Source organism: Anser anser (genome assembly GCF_964211835.1).
Source record: "Anser anser genome assembly, chromosome: 2".
NCBI classification, from domain to species: domain Eukaryota; kingdom Metazoa; phylum Chordata; class Aves; order Anseriformes; family Anatidae; genus Anser; species Anser anser.
The window spans coordinates 96593463-96613584 of NC_139721.1; the positions used below are offsets into that span (position 1 = coordinate 96593463).

A 20122-nucleotide genomic window follows, 5' to 3' on the forward strand; every position below is an offset into this window, starting at 1 on the left:
ATTCTTATTCCTGAAGATGTAGCTATATGAACAAAAAAGGCTTCACTCATGAGTAACTGCATAAACACAACATTTTAATAGCAATAATAGAGAACTGAATGTGCCTTTATCCATCCTAATTTCACATAGGCTGTAAGGTTTAATTTACTTAAAGAAAAGAACTATCTCCATGAATCTGTGATATAAACCTCACATAGGAAGTATTGTATGTGTGCAGCCTGTAAATGGCTTAGGATATATACATGGTCTAAATGGCCCTTTGCTGTCTAAAATCTCAAAGGTACCAGCTAAAGGAAAATCTTTAAACTGGTGACTCTACTTAGAAAGAAAAGGACAGTCTCTCTATAAAACTTATTTAGTTTTGCGTGAGTTTTGTTTTTTTTATTGGCTTGTTGCTTTTAAGCTGTAGAGAACAGAATGTTTCATAGCTGCTCAATTTGCTTCAGTTATTATAATTTGAAAGAATTTGATGATTCTAATTTCCTTCTCTATGCTTCTTGATTTTAGTACTAGAGTAATACTTCAGTATCTAGTATTGATTTTTACCAAGGCTAGGGCTTTGAAATTAATTTCTGCACCACAGCAAGCTGAGGATACGTGATTGCCAATGCAAACTGAGGGCTCAGACTAATTTCATGTTTTATGAATATAATTGTAGGTCTTTGCTTGTAGGATGGTCCCTGTTTTGATGAGTGCCGTGAATCAGCAGTGCACCCTTGTGTGATGTAGACTATCTGCAGGCTGGGTTCCATTAGCTAAAGCATAGCAAGCAGGTCAAAGGAAGTGACTGTTCCCCCCATTTGGCACTTGAGAGGCAGCATCTGGAGTAGTGTGTCCAGTTTTGTGCCCCAGTAAAGAGGAGAGATTTACCAAACAGAGCTAATCCAACAAACGGACAGCAAGATGATTAAGTGGGGTGGAGCATATGGTGTTCAAGGGGGACTGTGAAGGAACTAGACGTGCTCAGCCTGAAACTGGCTGCAGTGAGGAGGTTGGATCCAGTTGCTGTCATGCTCCACTACCTGAATGAGAAACTATAGAGAAAAGATGTATGCCCCTCTCAGAAGTACACAGTGGAAGGAGAAAAGACAATGGCCACAAATTGCAGTGAACGAAACTCCAGATGGATGTAAGGAAAAAATATTCCCAAATACTGATACTGGAACAGGTTGCACAGAGCAATTGTGGAATCTTCATCCTTGGAGAAGCTCAAAATTCCTCCAGGCAAAAGGCCCTGAAGAACCAGCTGGCTTAGGCTTCAGGTTAGTTCTGCTGTGCTTGCAGGATTCGGTGACCCATGGAACTTCGTAGCAACCTGAATTATTCTGTGGTTCCTTGTGTAAAAAAATACTGTCTTATCAAGTAGGAAACAGGGAGAAACGGTAACTCATATCGTTAATCATCACTAAAACTAACACAGATACATACAGCATTAACCAATCTCATAACATTTTTCTAATGTTAAAGAAAATGCTGAAGATCTACTTTGTGTTAGGTGCACTAGCCAAATGCCACTACTCAAGCTTTCCCTATTAACTGTAGTGACCCCTCCGAAGTAGTTTTAGCTTGTTGTAGTTCTGACAGCTGACCTGTTATTACTCAGGGATGTTCAAGTTCCTTACACGTGAGGTCAAAAGCGTTTCCTAAAAAATTTCTTGGTAACAGGTAGATAAGTATATTTTAGTAAATATTTACCATTGGCCACTACTGCAGCTCTGCTGACGTAGTAATGTCTAACCACAGTAACCCATTAGTATATTTGAGCCCTAATGCTTAGAGAAGCCAACATGTGTAACATTGTAAAATGATGGCTGGCTACTAATGGTCTGGGATTTTTTTTGGTAGTTTTGTAATTTTTTTTTTTTTTAGCTAAACTTTCATTATCTGCAGGATCTGACTATTTGCTCTATGCTGCTCCACTCTCCAGGGAAGTTTATTTCTTTTGTGCACAGGTTTCTGGCCAAAGGACAGTGTCATCTAAATGGTTAAACAAATGGTTTAACAAATGGTTAAAAAGGAGAAAGGAACGATGATATAAATATTTTTTTAGTTGGATAACAAGAATAGATAAGTGACATTTTGCATCATGTTGCCTACAGAATCAGTGGTAGAGTTGGGAAATCCATCTGCACCTCACTTGTCAGTGCTTTAAAGACAGGACAACCCTTTCTTAGTTTCTTTTCTCCTGTACTGATGCACTATTCTGTTAGCAAGAAGACATTTTTTCTTCTTTCCCTTTCGCTTTCTCTCTTTTTCTGTGATGGAAGCACCTTCCACACTTAAGCAAGATTTTCTTCCCTTTGTTTGCATCCTTTGCATCCTTTGTTAAAGTAACAAAATGCTTGGATACGGTGTTTGCTACATTTTTGTTGTAAGTTTCTGAAGTGACGATATGTTGGACTTGGGACAGTAATGAGAAAGGATAAGTTAAAAATGAAGAGATGGCATTCATACTGTCTTTCTGTTCAGTCTCATGTGCAGCTTTAGTGAACAGTAAGCATAAGACAGCAAGGACAAGAGAACTGGAACTATCAGAAACTGAAATTTAGGTTAAAAATTTTCTCTCTTTAAATAACAAGGAAGACTATAGTCATAAATGATGAATTTAATAATCAAGCAGCATTTGTCAGTTTGTACATACACGACCACAGCACACACCATGCTCACTGCGATGACGAAGACAAACTGGGACAAGCTGTACTCACAGCAAGCCTAGTACTGCAGCTGGCTTTGGGCAGGCTCCTGCAGCTGTCACAGATGTTACAGGTGCTCTGGGTTGGGTGTAAGATCCACGTGTGAGTCTGGGACCTTGGATCTAGAAGCAGGTACCTTCACACTGCCTGGCTTCAGTACAAGCAGGGGTGCTGTTGCTGCCAAGGAGAGACTGTGCCCCAGCCTTTTCCCAAAACAGTTCCCCACTGTCCAAATTTGAAATCTAGTTTCATGCTAACTCAAAAATATTAAGCCCCACTAGATAGGATAGCTCAGGTGTTGAAAGCAGCCAGATGTCACTGTGGGCTGTAGTTCCAACAGAAAGGTTGTCTACGGTGACAGCATCAAAAAAGAGTGATATTGGAAGCTTTGCATCCTACAGAGCAAAGCTATTCTGATTAAACTAATAATTTTAAAATAAGAAGGCTGCAGAGAGGGACCAAGATAACCAGCAAATCACTTCTTTCTATTTTTCTAAATAGTACAAAGTGTTATTAAAAATGAAATAAATTAAGAGCTGTTAAAAATATATCCAGGAATCAAAGGAAGAAAAGCAGGCATAAAAAATGTGCAAGCACCAATAAGCTGCAGAAATTTTCCTTGGACACGTTGCAGTACCTTTTCAAAGCAGCATATGGGGTTTATTCTGGTGACTCTAATTTTAACATGAATGGAAGTCACGTGGAATGCTCCTGGCATACTGCTTTGAAAATATATCCCTTCACGATTAAGGAAGACTGAAGTCTTTTTAAACCTCTCTTTCTTTTATTTTTTATTTTTAACAATTCTGAAATGCTTCACAGGAAAGCATTAATGGAATGAGAATGCTACAACCTTGTATAAAGTAGTAATGTAACAGGTAGAAATACTACTGGCTTAGCACTGTAAATATGTTTGTGTTTCAGAGCCCCTGGGAATGGGAGGGAGAAGACACAAAACTTGGAGTTTGTATGCACTTTTGCAACTGCCTCTGCATTGCTTGACCTTTATAAATTTGTCTCTTTGCTTTTGAAGTAATGATTCCACCTACAGCTTGCAAAGGAGCAGGGAGTACATACATCTGTATTGCATCCACAAGGATAAAATAATTTGGGGGGGGGGGGGGGGCGGAGAGATCAGAAAACACCCAGGGCTGTCTATTCCTCTCTCTTTCTACCATTTGCTACATCAGAACAAGTTAAAGAAAGATCAAGTTCCATCTGTCAGTCTGTCTTTCCTTCTCCCTCTTAACTGGTGCGCCCAGCTGAGGACAGAGTCCCTGTCAGAAGCCCACCTCTTCCTCCCTATGTTGCTTCTCTGCTGCAGCAAGGCTTGTAGTTGATGGGTTCACTGGTTCTTCAGACCTGTGCAGACATTTGGATCCAAAAATTGCTTTGAAAAAAGTTGAGCATGATACATTGAACACAGTTTTGAAACACAATCTCACATATTTTGATGGACCTGTTAAAAAGCTAGGACTGACTGTTCAGGAGTCCCAAGGAAAGCCGTGGGACTCCAGTACATCATCCAAAGAAGCTTAACTTTTCACTGCAGTTGGGATGTATAGTCTCTTTGGAAGATGTAAAGATACCAGCCATATATTGGGCAGGAGCAGATATTATCTTGTTTTCTGACATCATGAAAAGGTTATAGTAAAACAATCTTAGATTCATCAGTATTGGCTTTTTCCCTCCTTAGTTATAAGGGGTAGGGGTGATATAAATGGTATGAGTTTACAAAGTCTGATCTTATAGCATCTCAGAGGTATAGAAGTGTGACATGAGCCAGCAATGTGTGCTCTCAGCCCAGAAAGCCAACCGTATCCTGGGCTGCACCAGAAGAAGTGTGGCCAGCAGGTTGAAGGAGGTGATTGCCCCCCTCTGCTCCACTCTGCTCATGTGAGACCCTACCTGGAGTGTTGTATTCAGTTGTAGGGCCCCCAGCCAAGAAGGACATGGATGTATTAGAGAGAGTCCAGAGAAGGGCCACAAAGATGATCAAGGGGCTGGAGCACCTCTCCTATGAAGACAGGCAGAGGGAGTTGGGGTTGTTCAGCCTGGAGGAGAGAAGGCTCTGGGGAGACCTTATAGTGGCCTTCCTGTACCTAAAGGGGGCCTACAGAAAAGCTGGGGAGGGGACTCTCTTTCAGGGGGTGTAGCGATAGGACAAGGAGTAATGGTTTTAAGCTAGAAGGGTGTAGATTTTGATTAGATATAAGGAAGAAATTTTTTACTGTGAGGGTGGTGAGGCACTGGGACAGGTTGCCTAGAGAAGCTGTGGATGCCCAATACCTGGAAATGTTCAAGGCCAGGTTGGATGGAGCTTTGGACGACCTGATCTAGTGGGAGGTGTCCTTGCCCATGGCAGGGCATTGGAATTAGGTGGTCTTTAAGGTCCTTTCCAACCCAAGCCATTCTATGATTCCATTTTTTAGCATTGGTTTTTATCAGTGTGTGTGTGTGTATATGTATGAAAGGCTGAAAATATTAGCAGCAACAAAACACCCACAAAGCAGTGAGTAAAACTTTCCTAGGAAATTAATGACATGATATTCCTGTAAGTGCTCTTTTAATTTTTGATGTCTGCATCTGCAGTCAAGAATGGCAAAGAACAAAAGACCGAATGATTTTAGCAAGCTGCTTGCTGTTGTGGCAATCAAACCATTGATATATCCAGTAGAATAAAAATTCTTGCTGAGTGCCCTCCTGATGGCAAATGAGCACAGGGTGAACAGCAGAAAGACCTGTAAGTCTAAGAAGTCCTGTTGTTTTTGGGAGCAGGGGTTCAATGAAGAGATGAAGTACAAGGTGGGATTTGGTGGGATTTGTCTCTGAGATGACAAGCATGGCCATGCTGCAGTATTGATGGCATCTTTAGCAAGCAGATGATTGAGACTGCAGGAATAGGCACTCTGCAGATCGATTAGCGAGAGACTCATTAGTGGGAAGGAAGTTATGAGCAGATGCAACAGTCCTGACAAAACGAGCCAGAACACTGATAGAGCTGGGCCTGGTGTGTGGGCTGAATGTGAAGTAGGGTTGCTGGAGAGAGGTTCAGAGAGTCCTTTCCGACAGCCGGTCCTTCCTACCCATCTTCAGAGAAAACAATCTTAACAGTTACTTGAAATGTTTTGAAAAGGATAAGACAGAAAATGTCCATAAAAACATACAGATGAATACAGACACGAAGACAGTGAGGGGTATGGACAGACACCTCTGGTGAACTTCCAAAGATGCAGAGAAAAGTGACTTTTCCTTTCCTAATATATTTTTCTTTTTTTTTTTTTTTCCCTTCCAACTGAGAATGTGAGGTTTATTTTTATAACTTTGGTTTTGTGTGGGCTGCTCCTTTAGGGCTCAAGCATCTCCCTTGATTGTTCACAATTTCTCATTGCCTCTCTTACTAATACTTATCTTGGTATCACCAAGCCAAAAAAAAAAAAAAATTGCCTGCCTTTTCTCCTTTTCAGAAAGCCTTCACCAGTGGTATGTTACATCAGGACACTGCGCTCACCTGTCCTTCAGACCTGTTGATTTTCCAAGTGGGGTGTTAATTTGCTTTATTGTTATGTGTTGTTTCTCCAGTCATTCTGACATGGTTGCCACTTTCCAGACTTAAAAAATGAGATGCACTAGGCAACAAAAGAAAGAGGGTATTTATATGAGATTTATTTAAGCAAGAGACTTCATTTAAACAAGCCTATTTATAAAGCCAGGCTATTTATACTACCCATGGCTGTGAATGGGCGTGTGTGGGCACACTTCTGTTGTGCAAGCACCACGTGTTTGGGGTATGTATATTTGGCTGCATGCTTCCATGTACATGGGGAAGGACTGCAAAAAGTGGCTGTTAGTGCCTTTGAGAAGGGGGTGTTTGCAAACCCTAGCTTAACCTTGGGAGGCTCTGAATCCTGTGGAAACAAAGGTGTTTTACCGGGGCTTGGCACAGGAGGGGTAGTAGCTCATTTTGTGAGCTCTAAATTGCCCTGTGGTGGTGTGGAGGGTATTGCCCTCCCTAGCTAAAGCTAGTGTCCACTTGGCAAATTGCTCTTATCAGAATATACTTGCAAAAAATAACAATGTGGGAAACAGCCCTGTTTTCAGTTTATGTGAGCATTAATTTCCCCTTCGTGCATGTGTGAGGTGGAAGCAGATGGAGTTTGTTCTTCACAAGAAAGTGTGTTGGGTGCTTGCTGAACCTGGAGACTTGACTTGTGTTTTCTTCTCATTAAGGATGGTCTTGGCAATCCCTTTGTGCACCTGCAAGGCCTTCTGACACCCTTCCATGTGAGTCTGCAATGCGAAAGTAGTGTGAAATGAATAGGATACATGGTGGCTAGGCCACCATCAACAGCTCTTAAAATAATGGTCATGAGGTCTTTGAACAGCAGCTGAGAAGGTGAACCAGGGCAGAGAGAATTTTAATCAAACTGTTTTCAGTACACTCTCTTTTGAAACATCATCAACCAGCATTGTCGTTTGGTTCTTAATGTGCATAATCACACTGGCACAGTTCCTCTAAAGGCAGTGTGTCTGGGTGTTATTCCTAAATAACACAGAGCAGAAGCTTTTGAAATTAAAACACACACAGAGAAAATTCTCCTGAATGAAAATCCTAATTTCTTTTTCTGGAGTGTCTAGACAAGAATATACAGGGCTTTTAGAAATCCAGAGATGTTCACTAATGTCATCCATTGTGCAATTCCTAAAGTTGTGTGCAGGTCTCACAGTACTAACTTCTTCTCTATGAGCAAAAGGGAGCATGAGTTGTGTGTGAACAGATTTTATCTTCCCGTGCAGCAGATGTCCTGACACATGGACTGCTGCAGTCAGTGGGGTAAGTAATCTCCTGTTTAAGTAGTTTCTAAGTACCCATTTGTTATTAAAGTATTAAAAAAATCGTACATCACTATTTAAAAGGTGAACCATGACATCATAGTAAACTCAGTTGGATAAATTTTTCCTTTTTTTTTTTTTTTGTCCTTCCTATCGTTCTCTGATCTTGTTAAAAGCTGAAAAGTAAAATAAATCATTCCATTGCCATCTTATATGATCAAGCAGAGATTTAATCAGCGTTTTCTGGAAGAACTTAATGCCCTAATGAATGAGATGGAAGGGAGCATGCTTGCGTGTAAGAGAGGCAAGACCAAATCCGTACATGGCATGCTCCATTTCAGCAGAGGCGGTAGCACAATGTTCATTTCTCAGTTCCCATCCTGTGGAGAGGAAGCATTAAAGGAAAGTCTCAGACCGTTTGGATTGCAGGTAAATCCAGCTTGTGTCTCTTGTCTGGCAGGCTGTGCAAAGCAAGTGCTGGAGAAGTAGCTAAAGGTAGAAGAGTATTGTGGGTATAACGATGCAGTGAAATGAAATTGTTCTGTCCTGGCCATGTGTACTCCACACCAAGTGAGTGAATGAAAGAACTGAGATGAAGATCACATGATGGAAAGTTCTCTCAGCAAAGTGTCAAAGGATTTTCGATACAAATGAACAAGCACTTGAACAAAATGGGAGAGGATGGAGCAGGGAAATCCTAAACCCAATGTGATATACTAGGCAGAGAGCACTCTCATAGGGTAAATATACAGGAATTTAAAAAATAGAACAAGGTAATCATTGTGGCCTTTGCAGTTGTGTACTTGGAGGGCTGTGTAAGGAATCTTGAAGTTGATGATGTGCACTGTGAAACCTTTTTCTGTCTAGTGCCATAATTTGTTGTAACTGATTTGAAATTCTAAAGTGCCCTCTCATGCCATATGACTGCTATGTATACTTGAAATGGCAAGACTCAAACATTGCAGATGACTGCAGGGGCTTGTGTATTTTAAGGTTGCTTTATATGATAGTGTGGAGTTAACATTGGAGGTGGAAACGGAGCCTACAGTTGTGCTGTCTAGACTGGGAAGTCTCCTTTCACCACCCAGACTGTATGTAATCATTTAGCAATAGGAAAACTGAGAAATATTCCTGTCAGTTCCTGTAGCCAATTTTGGGATTGTTTGTAGGCTGTCTTTGGCTTAGCTGAAGAACTTCGGTTGTCAAAGAAGATGAAGTATTGCAGATTCAACACCCTTAAGAATCATTGTCCAAACTGTTGCTATGTCCAAGACCATCATATGAACCTCCAAAGTTCTGATTTCATTCGTATGTAATGGGTAGAGATTTTCTTTACCCCACTTTACTGCATCGTAAAGGCAGAGTGATATGATTTAGAGTGAATGCAGTGGACTGAAAGTGATACACTGCACAACCAATATTTCACTGCTGCAGCAGTCCCTGTTTTACCACCCTGAGTGCTCCATCAAACACACAGGCAGCATCTAACTATCTTTTAACATATGCATGCATCCTCAGAAGATGGGGGGGAGCTTGTCTAGTGGTGCGGGAAGAGACTTGAATGCTCCTTGTGTTCAAAATACAAGCGAAAGTAGTGAATACTGAACATGCACATTGGTGCCTGGATGGTGGAATCAAAGCAGTCCATGCTTTGCAGAATGAAAGGTTCTATGTTTTGTAATTCGTATAGACCTTCCTGGGTGATACGGTGGCAGATCACCTCTGAAGGTCATGTCTAATCTGATTTGCAAAGCTGTGTTCCTGACAGTGTTTTCAGCAGCTTACATGTCACTGAGGTTTCCTAGTCAGATTAGCTGTGTGGTTTGTAGTGAGGCTGTCTTCAGTGGCAGAAAGGATAGACATTTCTTTATACTGTGGCCCAGCATTTTCATTTTTCCTTTGTGCAGATGCAGAAAAGCTTATTTCAGTTGCATTAGCATTTAAACAAACAAACAAACAACAACAAAAAAAACCTGAATGTTTGAAATAAAATGATAGTAAAGGAAGCGTAAGATTTTCTGATACTAGGTTTTGGGTGAAACTGAGCTAAATGTGAAATACAGCCCTAAAAGTTTCTGAAATGCTTTTCAGAAGTATTCAGAAGTATTTTTCTGAACCTGAAACCCAGTCCGGACTGGGTCCTAACTTCTGCTTCATGTGAAAAGGCAATCTGTAGGTATTCCTGGGATAAGTGAATAGGACTGGCAGTTCCTGGTGTAAGTCAGCTGCTTCTACAAATGGACTTTTGAAAGAGCCGGAAAGCTCACTGAAAATGGACAGGTAATTTATGATCTTGGATGAGGAGTCACCGGGAGCCGACCAGCAAGTCTGTGACTTAGTTTTAGTAGGTTAACCATCTTCTCCATGTAGGTATCTAGAATTAAAAAAAAGTAAAATCCACGATCTGGAAGGATGAGTAAGCATTATATCACCATTGATTGTTTCTCAGCTCCCACACACAAACAGGTCTCTGCCCATGACAGCATCCTTCTGAGAGTGGCTGTCGGATTGGCAAGAAGCATCTTCGGTATGAAGCCTTCCTGGAAATCGTTGAGCCTTTCAGTTGAACAACTTCATTTTATCTCACATTCTTAGAAGATTTTTCACAAATCTACTTTATTATGTGTCTTTGAAATTGCCTGGATTTTTCTAGCCTTGAATTTTTGATCTCCTGTAAAAGCTTTCTTATGCATTTGCGCCCTGTCCTGCTTCAGAGTGTAGCAAAGTTCTTAATCTGTTTATTCTTACACCACAACCTTGGGAGGAAAGGAAATGCAATTTACAGGAGGGATTACTAAGAATGAGTGTGGCAAGGGGTGAGGTTTCCTGCAGTTAAATCTAGCAGCTTGTTGCTGTCAGAAGCAGCCATTGCTGTCACTTCTGCTCCTTTCCTATGGCAGGGAAAGGCCTTAAAAATGGGTCTTCTGAGTTCCTGACTGGTTGCCCTAATCTGGGGCGCAGTTTTCTGCCTGTCAGTGGGTGAAATGCAGATGAAGAGTTTTGGAAACTGGGCCAAGGAAAGGTTTCTCAGATACGTCAAAGTGGCACTGATAATCATTACGTTTGTTCAGAGTAGTGCTTTGTTAAACAAAACCTAATGGAGGGTTTTGAACTCTGGGTATCATACAGCAGAAAGGAGCAATTTATATGATTAGGAAGTTCTCCAATTTAATATTGGTTTAAAAAACAAATTTCAGTGTTGAGACCCACTAGGAGGATTACAGTTGTTTTTTCTGTCATTTTATGTATTTATGGTTTGTGTGACTATTTTAGGCTCTGCATGTTGGCAACACTTTCAGTCCATAAGACACAGCAATTAGAGCTAGCCAACTGAATGTTGAAACCGCTGAGCTGCGTTATCATTCACACACAAATGATGGGTTACGCTCCACATCCTCAAACCACCCTCTCCCCTGTGTGATTTGGGTAGAAGGAGCAGGGGAGAGGGATGGAACTGGAAATAAACTTTTTTTTCCAGCCAGTCCTGACAGCAAATCTAGGGTTTTTAATTAGCTTCCCTTCCCCTAAAACGCACATGAACATCTTTCCACAGTTTAAGGTTTCAGAACTAAAGGAGTGACCACAAAAGCCTGCAGGGTCAGGGTAATGATTACAGAAACCATGCTGCAGGAAGCAGTAGGTCATGCTTCTTTAAAGGAAAATGAAAAGCCAGAAGTACAGCATTGCAAGAAGTGAATCCTTAGGACATCCTGATCTGTTTAAAAAACATGGTTCTCTTCAAAACTCATTTCTAAGTCAAAAATGAGAATTGAGTGAGAGATGCCTTGAGAAGACACATCTGGTGCATCTCTTTCTGTTCTTGGCCTTGCTCTTGAGCACTAGACTCACAGGCTTCAAAGACCTGCCTGGACTTCAGATTAGGCCTGCAGGAGGCTGGCAGAAGAGATTTAACCAGAGGTGGCCTTCATTATACAAGGAGATCTGGGAGTCCACCTGCAGGGTTCTGTCAGGCTGCGTTTTAAAATGCCGCTACTTACAGTGGTTATTGCAGTGGAATTCTCTTATTTGAACAATACAGGATTTTTATTTCTTTTTCCCCAGTGGTCTTCATTTTTTGTTCTTCTTTAAGTTAAATAAATGAAAGTAAATGTTCATGACAAAGGAACACGTCTTCCTTTTTTTCCTCTGAAATTCTTCTCTAACACCATTACAATAGTATGTCAGCATCTCATAGTCTTTCTGGTTTTATCCCTGTAATATAAATGCATGCATTTAGGTAATATTCCCATTTTACAGATTCAGTAACAGAAGATGGAGTAAGTGAATGGTGTGTTTGGGTGCCCCAAAGAAAGTCTGAAGAGCAGCCAAAATTGCCCCAAACTGCCAGTTCCCTTTGCTGACTTCACTGCTGGCCTATGGATCTCCTCTCTCTCAGCTGTTGCTTCCTCTCCTCTTCTGACCTAGTTGTCTCTCCTTTCTAGTATTGTCAGGGGGTAGGACAGAGATTCATATCTATGGACAACAAGCCTTTTGAGCCTGAAGGTCTCCTGGTGGCCTGTTTCATCAGCCCCAGGCAGAACAGGGACTCCCAGCGGAGAGCTGGTTGCATCAGGGCTCAGGTAGCCTCCTGTGGATGTTGGGTGCAATTTTGGAAGACTGTGCACAAAACAGCAGATTGCTTGGCAAGCTTCATAATAGCGGTGTCAGTTTTGATCCCAATTTGGACAGGTGCAGTTTAAGGAACTGGAAAGTGAAATGTAGCATTTTGATGGCCTGTACAGTAATCTGGGCTCGTGTTGGCCCATTACTCGAACTGGAAATAGGGGTAATGGGGTAGTGTCTGGGTACGCAGGGAGCATGCCTCCTTAGCACACACATATGTACAAGTAAGTGCTCCTGGGATACGTCTGTGCATAGCCATGTTTGCACAAGGAGAAAGCCAATGTGTGCACAGCTCTGCCTGTGTGCACAGCTCTGCCTGTGTGCACTTTCCCAGTGCCCGTGAAAAGAGAAGGCAAACTCGCAATGAAACCAGCAGTGAGAGCGGGGGAGAGCGGTGAGATTGCAGTTGATTATGAGCCTGGCAGCAGATGTGCTCCACAAACCCAGCCTGCAGCATCCAGGCAGTTTCCATGGTGATGGAGCGAGTAATTGTGGAGCTCAGCGAGCTCCCCCACCAAGGTGGACGCGGGTGCCTTGTCCCCACCGGCTCTTCCTCACTCCCTCCGGGTCCTGGGGAAGCCAAGTCAGGAGGGGGGGGGACACGCGGAGATGGGGAGCTGGGATTATTTTTTTCTTTATATTTTCTTTCTTTCTTTATTTCCTCCTGGCTGATGCTGGGAAAGTGGCGCTCTTCCTGGGAAATATGGTCTCCCGAGCTGCGAAATAAATGGGCAGGAGTTTCCCCGAAATGGGAGCTGGCTGCCATTGGCTGCCGTCGCCCCGCCGTGCCAATGGGAGCCCGACTGGCCGTCGGCACCCGCAACATAAGCAAAGCTACACGCTCGCCCGGCAGCGCTGGGACCAGCGAGCAAAGGTGTGCAAAGGGGGGGGGGCCCTCCTCTCACATGGCTATGCCGAGGACGGATCTCATTAGAGAGCCTTGTCGGAGACCATCTGCTGCTTGCGCGCATTGTGCCTTCTGCAAAAAGCAGCATTAAGTCACTCGCTCGCTGTCGTGTGGGAGGCGAATTTGTCGTCGGGAAGGATGGAGCTACGGGATCTCTGTAAGTAAATCCCTGTACTTTATCTTGCTGTTGCAGCCCGAGTGCGGATCGATAAGCAGTGTCATTGGTCAAGGAGTGGCGAAAGGAAATTAGCAGCAACTGTAAATAGCGGGAAGGGTCTCTTGGTTTTGTTTCACACGTAGTCAGCTGTGTTCTTACTAATGGTTCCAGGCATTGGACAAACTAGTTAGCTGTTTGCTTTGCCTTGGGTGGTTGTTTAACCTGATTGAGTCTGTGCAAGGATGCTCTATACTCAGAGGCATTTCAGGATCCTCTGGGTTTGAAAAGGAGAGCGAGCCACATGGAACAGAATAGTGCTGGCACAAAACTCCAAGGCGTCCGTGTGCAGTCACTGGCACTTGTACTGTCAGCGTATAATGATAACAGGTGCGTTATTGCAATGGTTTGTAAAGCACTAGTTCAGACACTGAGCCAAGGAAACACGAGTTGCTCACCATGCCTCGCTGTTCTCAGCACAGACAGTCGTTGCTTTTCCTGCCCTCTCTCTTCTTTTTTCTTTTTCATTTCTTTATTGGAGGAGACTTTAAAAAAGGCATGTAATTCAAAAGCTTTCTTGCTTGTTGATGAAACAGGCGAGTGCATGGTAAGTGTGGAAGAGTTTCCCTATTCAGCATTGCAGAATTTGATAGAAGTTGATTCCCTCGCCTGTTGGGACTCTGCATTTGCTTCTGTAAAGCAGAAACAGTACATTTAGAAGGGTGGGGGGTGGGAGGGTGCAAATCTGTCCCTATGTAGCCCTCTGGGGTTACTTGAGTTACACCAGCAATGAATTTGGTTCAGCATTGTTTGTCTTTTACCAGGTATTTGCCATTAGACTCAGTGCTTTGCTGTATAGAGCTGGTGAATGACTCTGCTTAACCCTCTCAGAGGCTGTTGTCATCTTAGCTGGTTTGTGAAAGCATATAGGAGGGAGGACAGGAACAAAAAGATGTAGAAGAAAGTTTCTATATTTTTACTCTGTGCCTGAGCTAGTCAATGGGTGTAAGGAATTTTATAGTAACCAAATTAGGTGTACAAATCAGATGAAGCTGACTGCCTTTTAGGGATCCGTTTTCAGTGTGTTGTGTTCATTTTAGAAATAAATGCAAAACTTCCTTTCCTGGTGCTGGGAGCTGCTGTGAAGTGGCATTGCTGCCTGGAAATCTCATGCTGAAGGTGTGCTTTTTGGAGAAGGCTTAGCTGGTCAGCTTTGCTTTAGAGATGCTGCCTTGCAAGTTGTGGCAGGAAGGTGTATCTGAGCTTATTCCTTCTGTTGAAGGAATCAACATCACCTCAGATGTCGATGCAGAAAGGAATTGTTAGTGTTTTAAAGAACCATTCGATCAAATTAAATTAGAGAAATACAGAATGTGGAAATCAGTGCATCGATTCACTGAAAGTGTCTGCTGGGGAAGGCTATAGTAAGCTCCTCTGTGTACTTTTGAGTGTTAAACCTGATGTGTAACTAAAGCAGGAGAACCCCTCATTACGTTTGACTTTACTGCCTTTTGTTGAGATGTGGGTGCAAGTCACTCTCCCTGTGTTTTCCAGGGATATTGGGGTCGCCTTTTATTGAAATGGTGGCCCCAGGCATCCCTTGGCACTGGACTTAAAAGCAGTGTATTTTTCCTAATGTGTGCAAAAGAGAGAGAACTGTTAGCTCTTACTGCAGAAATTATTTTTGTTTAGCAGTGATGGAAGTGACAAAAATAAATTTTTTGAAATAGATATTTGGCTACTCTGTCACCTTCCCCTGAGACTTGTATCATACACTTGTATTTACTCAGCACTGATGATGTAGCTGAAGATCCCATAATGTACAGCAGTCTAGGCAAAGAGATGTGCCCACTCCCCATCCTAGAGGTGGATGCTTTGATCTAGGCTGAGATACTTCATAAAAAGCTGAGGGAGAACTTGGACTCCTGCACATCTGGGCATGGTTTGTCTCTGGCTCCAGACTGGTCATTTGATACACATCAAAATGAAGCTCCGTTGCATCTTTCTGAGTTTTTATTTCTATACCTCCTACCTTCTGCTTTATTTTCTGATTGATAATGTAGGAGCCTAGGAGAACGTTATCTTTTAAGGTCACTGCAACTTTAATATGATATTTTAGTTCTTGTTAATGCTCCAGGGATATAGCTCAAACAATACAAACCTCTTGAGTTTAGTCACTCACATTAGACAAATAATAAAGACTGTTCCTATATCTCCCATAACCTTGTTTAAAGGGATTTGTTTACTTGTCTATCCCTGTGCATTAGCAGATAAAAGGAGGGCAGTGGGGAGGGAGAGCCTATAACTGCTAAGCTTTGTATGGTGCATTGTACCAGTCTGTCTGAGGGCTTCAAACCACAGTAGTGCTGGAGGTAGAAAAATCTGTGCTGCAATAAAAGCCACATTTGCATTAGATTTTTTGACCTAATGGTGCAGAGAACAGTTGCTTGTCATTAATGCTTGGGGATGATCTATGTGGGAGAAGCATTTCGTATTCCCAGGCTATAAGAGTTCCAGCAACAGAGGAGTGAGTAGGCTTCAGTGAGAGCTGTGGCATGCTGGCAGCAGTTGGGAGGACACAGAAGCTGAAAAATGCTATCTTGGGGTAGCTTTAATTGATTGCATTGGAAAACACTTGGTTTGATGGGCTAATATGTCTTCTAAAATGCTTGGTGCCAGACCAAATCGGCATACCTCCATTGGCTTACACTAGAAACCACCAGACATTGATCTGATCTTCAGTCTTAAGCTTAAGTTTTTCTTGGAAGAGCAAGACTTTTGAAAGGCAGTGGGTTAATTTTCCTCTCCCTTTACCTCAGCAACAGTGATGTTGAAAATCAGAGTAGAATGGGTAGTGCACATCTTTTGGCTTGTTTCATTGCACTTTAAACTTAATGGGTTATCTGTCCTTTGTCTACTCAGAAAGCCTCATTCCCATCTGTTTGTCTATACTGGAAATGTAGAGCAGAATGCTAGAAGAGAGGTTTGCTTTGATGAGAAAGTAACACCATGGGTGGTGACTCTTCACTTTCTGTACATCCACAAGTACTAAACTGGCATATTTCACTGTTTCCCTTGATCTTAACCCCCCTTCCATTTCAGTACAAACATAGATCTCATTTGTGTTCTCGTTAAATAGATGCTAGATCCATCAGTCTTCAGTTTTCCCTCAGCTGTATTTTTATTTTCACCCAATTATTCAATTAGGTAGGTAGTTCTTCTGCAAACTACAAGCCAAATGCTGTCCTTTAGGTGTTTCTGAGGTTGATATGTTCAAAGGAATTGCAGGCAGTGATAAATCTGAATGAGACTAAAAGCTCAAATACAAACATTTCCTTATTTTTGTTCGTGTCTGGAAAAAGTTACTCCATGCTAGGATATGGCTTCCATCGAACATCGTGGCAAGTCACAGAAAGCTCGCTCTCCCTGTTCAGTACACACACACTCGCATCTCAGATGGCAAGTGCACACAACAAAGCAACACCAAGCGCAGATTAAAAATGGAACAGCAGTAAAACAAAGACGAGTGAATCGTGAAAAGCCCATTGATTTGCTTGACACCCATTTTGTTCAACATTGTGCAGCACTAATCTGAAAACTCCTGTGCGTCACAAAAAGTTTTCGGAACAATAAGAACTGTCAATCCCAGCAGATTTTACAGACCTGTCATTACTCTTTCATTGTCTTGAAGCACTAAGTGGCATACAGAAAGATTTTTGGCAGGATTTCAGTAATGGTCTCGTAAAGAGGAATCGCGTGTCACTACCTCACATACGTTATCGTTTGCAAATAGAGTGTAGCCCAGCACAGGCCCCTAGAAGCATGTCTGTCCCCATCCTAGTGTGATTATTTTAAGGTGCTTGTTTATTTTGTCTGTTAAAAAACAAACAAGCAAAAACCAAAAAACTTTTCACTCTTCTTAACTGCAAAAATCTAAAAGCAAGAAATTAGAGACTTCCTTTCACATTTTGACTCGATGCCTTTTAGAGACTTAGAATCACTGTAATAAATTCACATCCCGCTCCACTTGCTGCTGCCTGGGAAGGAGATGGGAGCATTGGCAGTGATGGCCACAAGCAGAAATTTTTATCTGCTCCCTTAGAGCATCCAGGTCCTCACCTACTTCAGTGAGGGCAAATGTCCTGCTGCTCTGCCATGTGTCCTTTCACTCCTGATGCTTTTCTCCCCTGTTAAGAAAACTCCCCATCATTAGGAGCTACAAGCCATTCTTAGGGCCATGTCTTTGTAAGTAGAAGCATGGTGGGAAGAGAGGTTGGCTTTGTATGAGGGAGACACAATTTTAAATTTTTTTTTATATCCAAAATCAGAGGCCATTTAACTGGACATTTTGGTTTCCAGACTCCCTCTTCCTAGTGTAGCATCATCCAAATACATACCTTACCCAAATAAAATTATGATGAGATATAGCAGGAGACATGACTTTCACTCTGAAAACGAAAACGTGAATTGAATTATGCATCCTTGGCATCAGTAACTTGCAGAGCCCATACATACTGCAATAAATCTGTAGCAGTTTGAAAAGTCTGTAGTGCATAGATCGCCTTCTTTGTGGATTTCACACAAATTGTTTCTCTACTTAAGCATTAAATGGTTTTGAAAAAAAAAGGATGCAAAAGTCAGGCTTTGAGGGAAGTAAATGACCTTCATATAAACTAGAACTTTGATTAGTTGTAGTTTGGGTCTTTTAAACTCCTCTATAATGCAAAAAATCAATCTTGTAATGGGGTGAAAAAGGAGATCTTCATATTAATGTTCATATTAATGTTAGCACGCTGTCAAATTAATACATCAAATAATATGCTCTTATTCGGAGTTGGTGGACTGCTTTTATCAGCGCTTTTGATGTGGCAAAGAAAGCGTTTGTTCCATAGCTAGAAACCCAACTCTTTTAGTCTTCTCTTCTCTTTGAACTTCAATTTTCTTAAGACTTAGAACTTCGTTATACAGAGAGCAGCTTTCACAGATAGGTATTTCAAGATTCACATCCAAAGACATATTAGAAGCCACACAAAGGGATTTTCTTTTAAACTAGATTTTCAAATATATGTAACCTTCTGGCTTGACCCCTGGATCCACTCCCAGGCTGTATTTCAAGGAAAAGTATCTACCCACTTATGGTTATCACCACCAAGATCAAAGCTGTCACTTTATTCTGACACCTGTGAGAATGAAATGGATGTAAAAAAAAAAAAAAAAAAAAAAAGTGGGGGAAATGGTGAAAAGATTTGAATGAGTTCACATTTATAAAAGACACGCACCCACGGATCTCGGAAACGAGGGGAAGACTTGCAGGGTAAGCTGCAGATCTTCTGCTCAGAAGCAACAGAACGTTTCTTTATTTGTTAGTCTCACCCAGGTAATTAAACAGACTTGAAAACATAAACAATTATAGATTTTCCAGATCTCTACAAATATAGCTCCCTTTGCTATGAAAGTTATTAAGGTTCTAACTTTAGGGTGGATTTTCTGCCGGGTGTCTATTGGAAGCCACTGTGAAGGATGGTGTTATCTTAATGCTGCCTTTGGAGCCTCTCATCAAAGTGTAGTGTCTTTCCATTTCCAGCCTTATCTGGCAAAGCTGTAAACTGTCATAGATTTATCCCAGCCACAGTGAGTGCTTCCCAAAGGACTGCCTTAACTGTCCCTTTAGGTATCTGCAGAGGTAGAAATGCAGCTATTTGTGTTTCTTGCTGACCTGAGTGTAAACAGCAGAGGAACTTTGCAGAGCCTGTCTGCCCTCCATGTAGATCAGGGACAGAAGGCCCAGGGGCATCAAGGTGTGCGTTTGGCTCTGTCGTGCCCATGCCTCAGCACTACCAGCCACAGCAGAGCCCCTGGCTTTCAGCCAGCCAGGATATGCTAAACCATGCTGGAGCCAATGGCCTGAACCCCATCCAAGGGGAGCCTGTCCCAGTTTTTGTCACCCCAGCAAGGTAGTCACCTCTGCATCTGATAATTCACCACAGTGCCAAGGAACATTGTGGCTGGAAGAACCTTGTTCTGTAGGAAAACTAATTCAGAGTCCCTGTCTTCAACACAAGGTGTTAAAATATATCTTTGGCTCTAGCCACAGGGAAGAACCATAGATCAACCTGTCTTCTCTCCTGTATCTCTCTGTGCCTTCACAAGGGACCTTTTCCTCCCCTTCTTCTCCACGCTCACATTTTCTAGGGTAGAATTCACCCATGTGGCTGACAGAAGCTCTGCTCAGTCTGCAGAAAGGCGAGCTTCCCTGATGTAAGGGTCTTCACCGCCTCTTCAGACTCTCATCATGCTTTGAAATACAGCTGCAGAGCTGTAATGATGTCCATGAAACCTCCCACTTTTACACTGCTAGCTGCTTTGGTGCATAAAGTAAATAGGCAACGGCCTGAGTTAGAAATACCTCTGATGTTTTGCAACAGCAACAAGAAGTTGGATTATATCTATATATATATTAATATTTGGTCCTGATTTTTTCTGCCTTTAAATGCTATTATAAGCCAGTTAAATATTTAATGAAAGTGTGGAAAGTTTATTCACAGTTGTTTCCCAGATAAATTCCTTTGTTCTCATCTCCTATAACTTACCTTTTTAAATCCCCTGTTCAAATTAACACCCCATCTCAAATAACAAAATGTTTGGGGGTTGTGCTTAAAATGTATTAAGTCACATTTTCAGTTGCAAGTGAAATTGTGCTGTTTTCTAATGCTACAGAAAAAGTACAAGAGAGTCTCAAACAAAGTAAGTTTTGCTTGTTCGTGCATGAAATTATATATGAACCCACCTTTGCATGCAGGATTTCCACCATTCAAAACTCATGGGCCTCTGCTCCAGACTGAACTTTTCACTAATTCCAGTAAGCGTTTTCACTGCAAAAGATTGTAGCCCAGAGAATTTCATGACTTGGAC

General features: G+C 42.0%; 1 protein-coding gene across 14 annotated transcripts in view; it reads left to right on the forward strand.

Annotated features, from left to right (window-relative positions):
- ELMO1 (engulfment and cell motility 1) overlaps nt 1-20122 on the forward strand; it is a 304941-nt gene that overhangs the window by 208996 nt on the left and 75823 nt on the right. Inside the window, exon 1 of one of the 14 annotated variants that reach the window (XM_083826079.1) lies at nt 3825-13213. The exons of the other annotated variants lie outside the window; for them this stretch is intronic. The gene's annotated coding sequence lies outside the window, so the exon portion shown is untranslated. Of the gene's footprint in view, nt 1-3824; nt 13214-20122 lie in introns of those variants that run through there. 14 annotated transcript variants of the gene reach the window in all.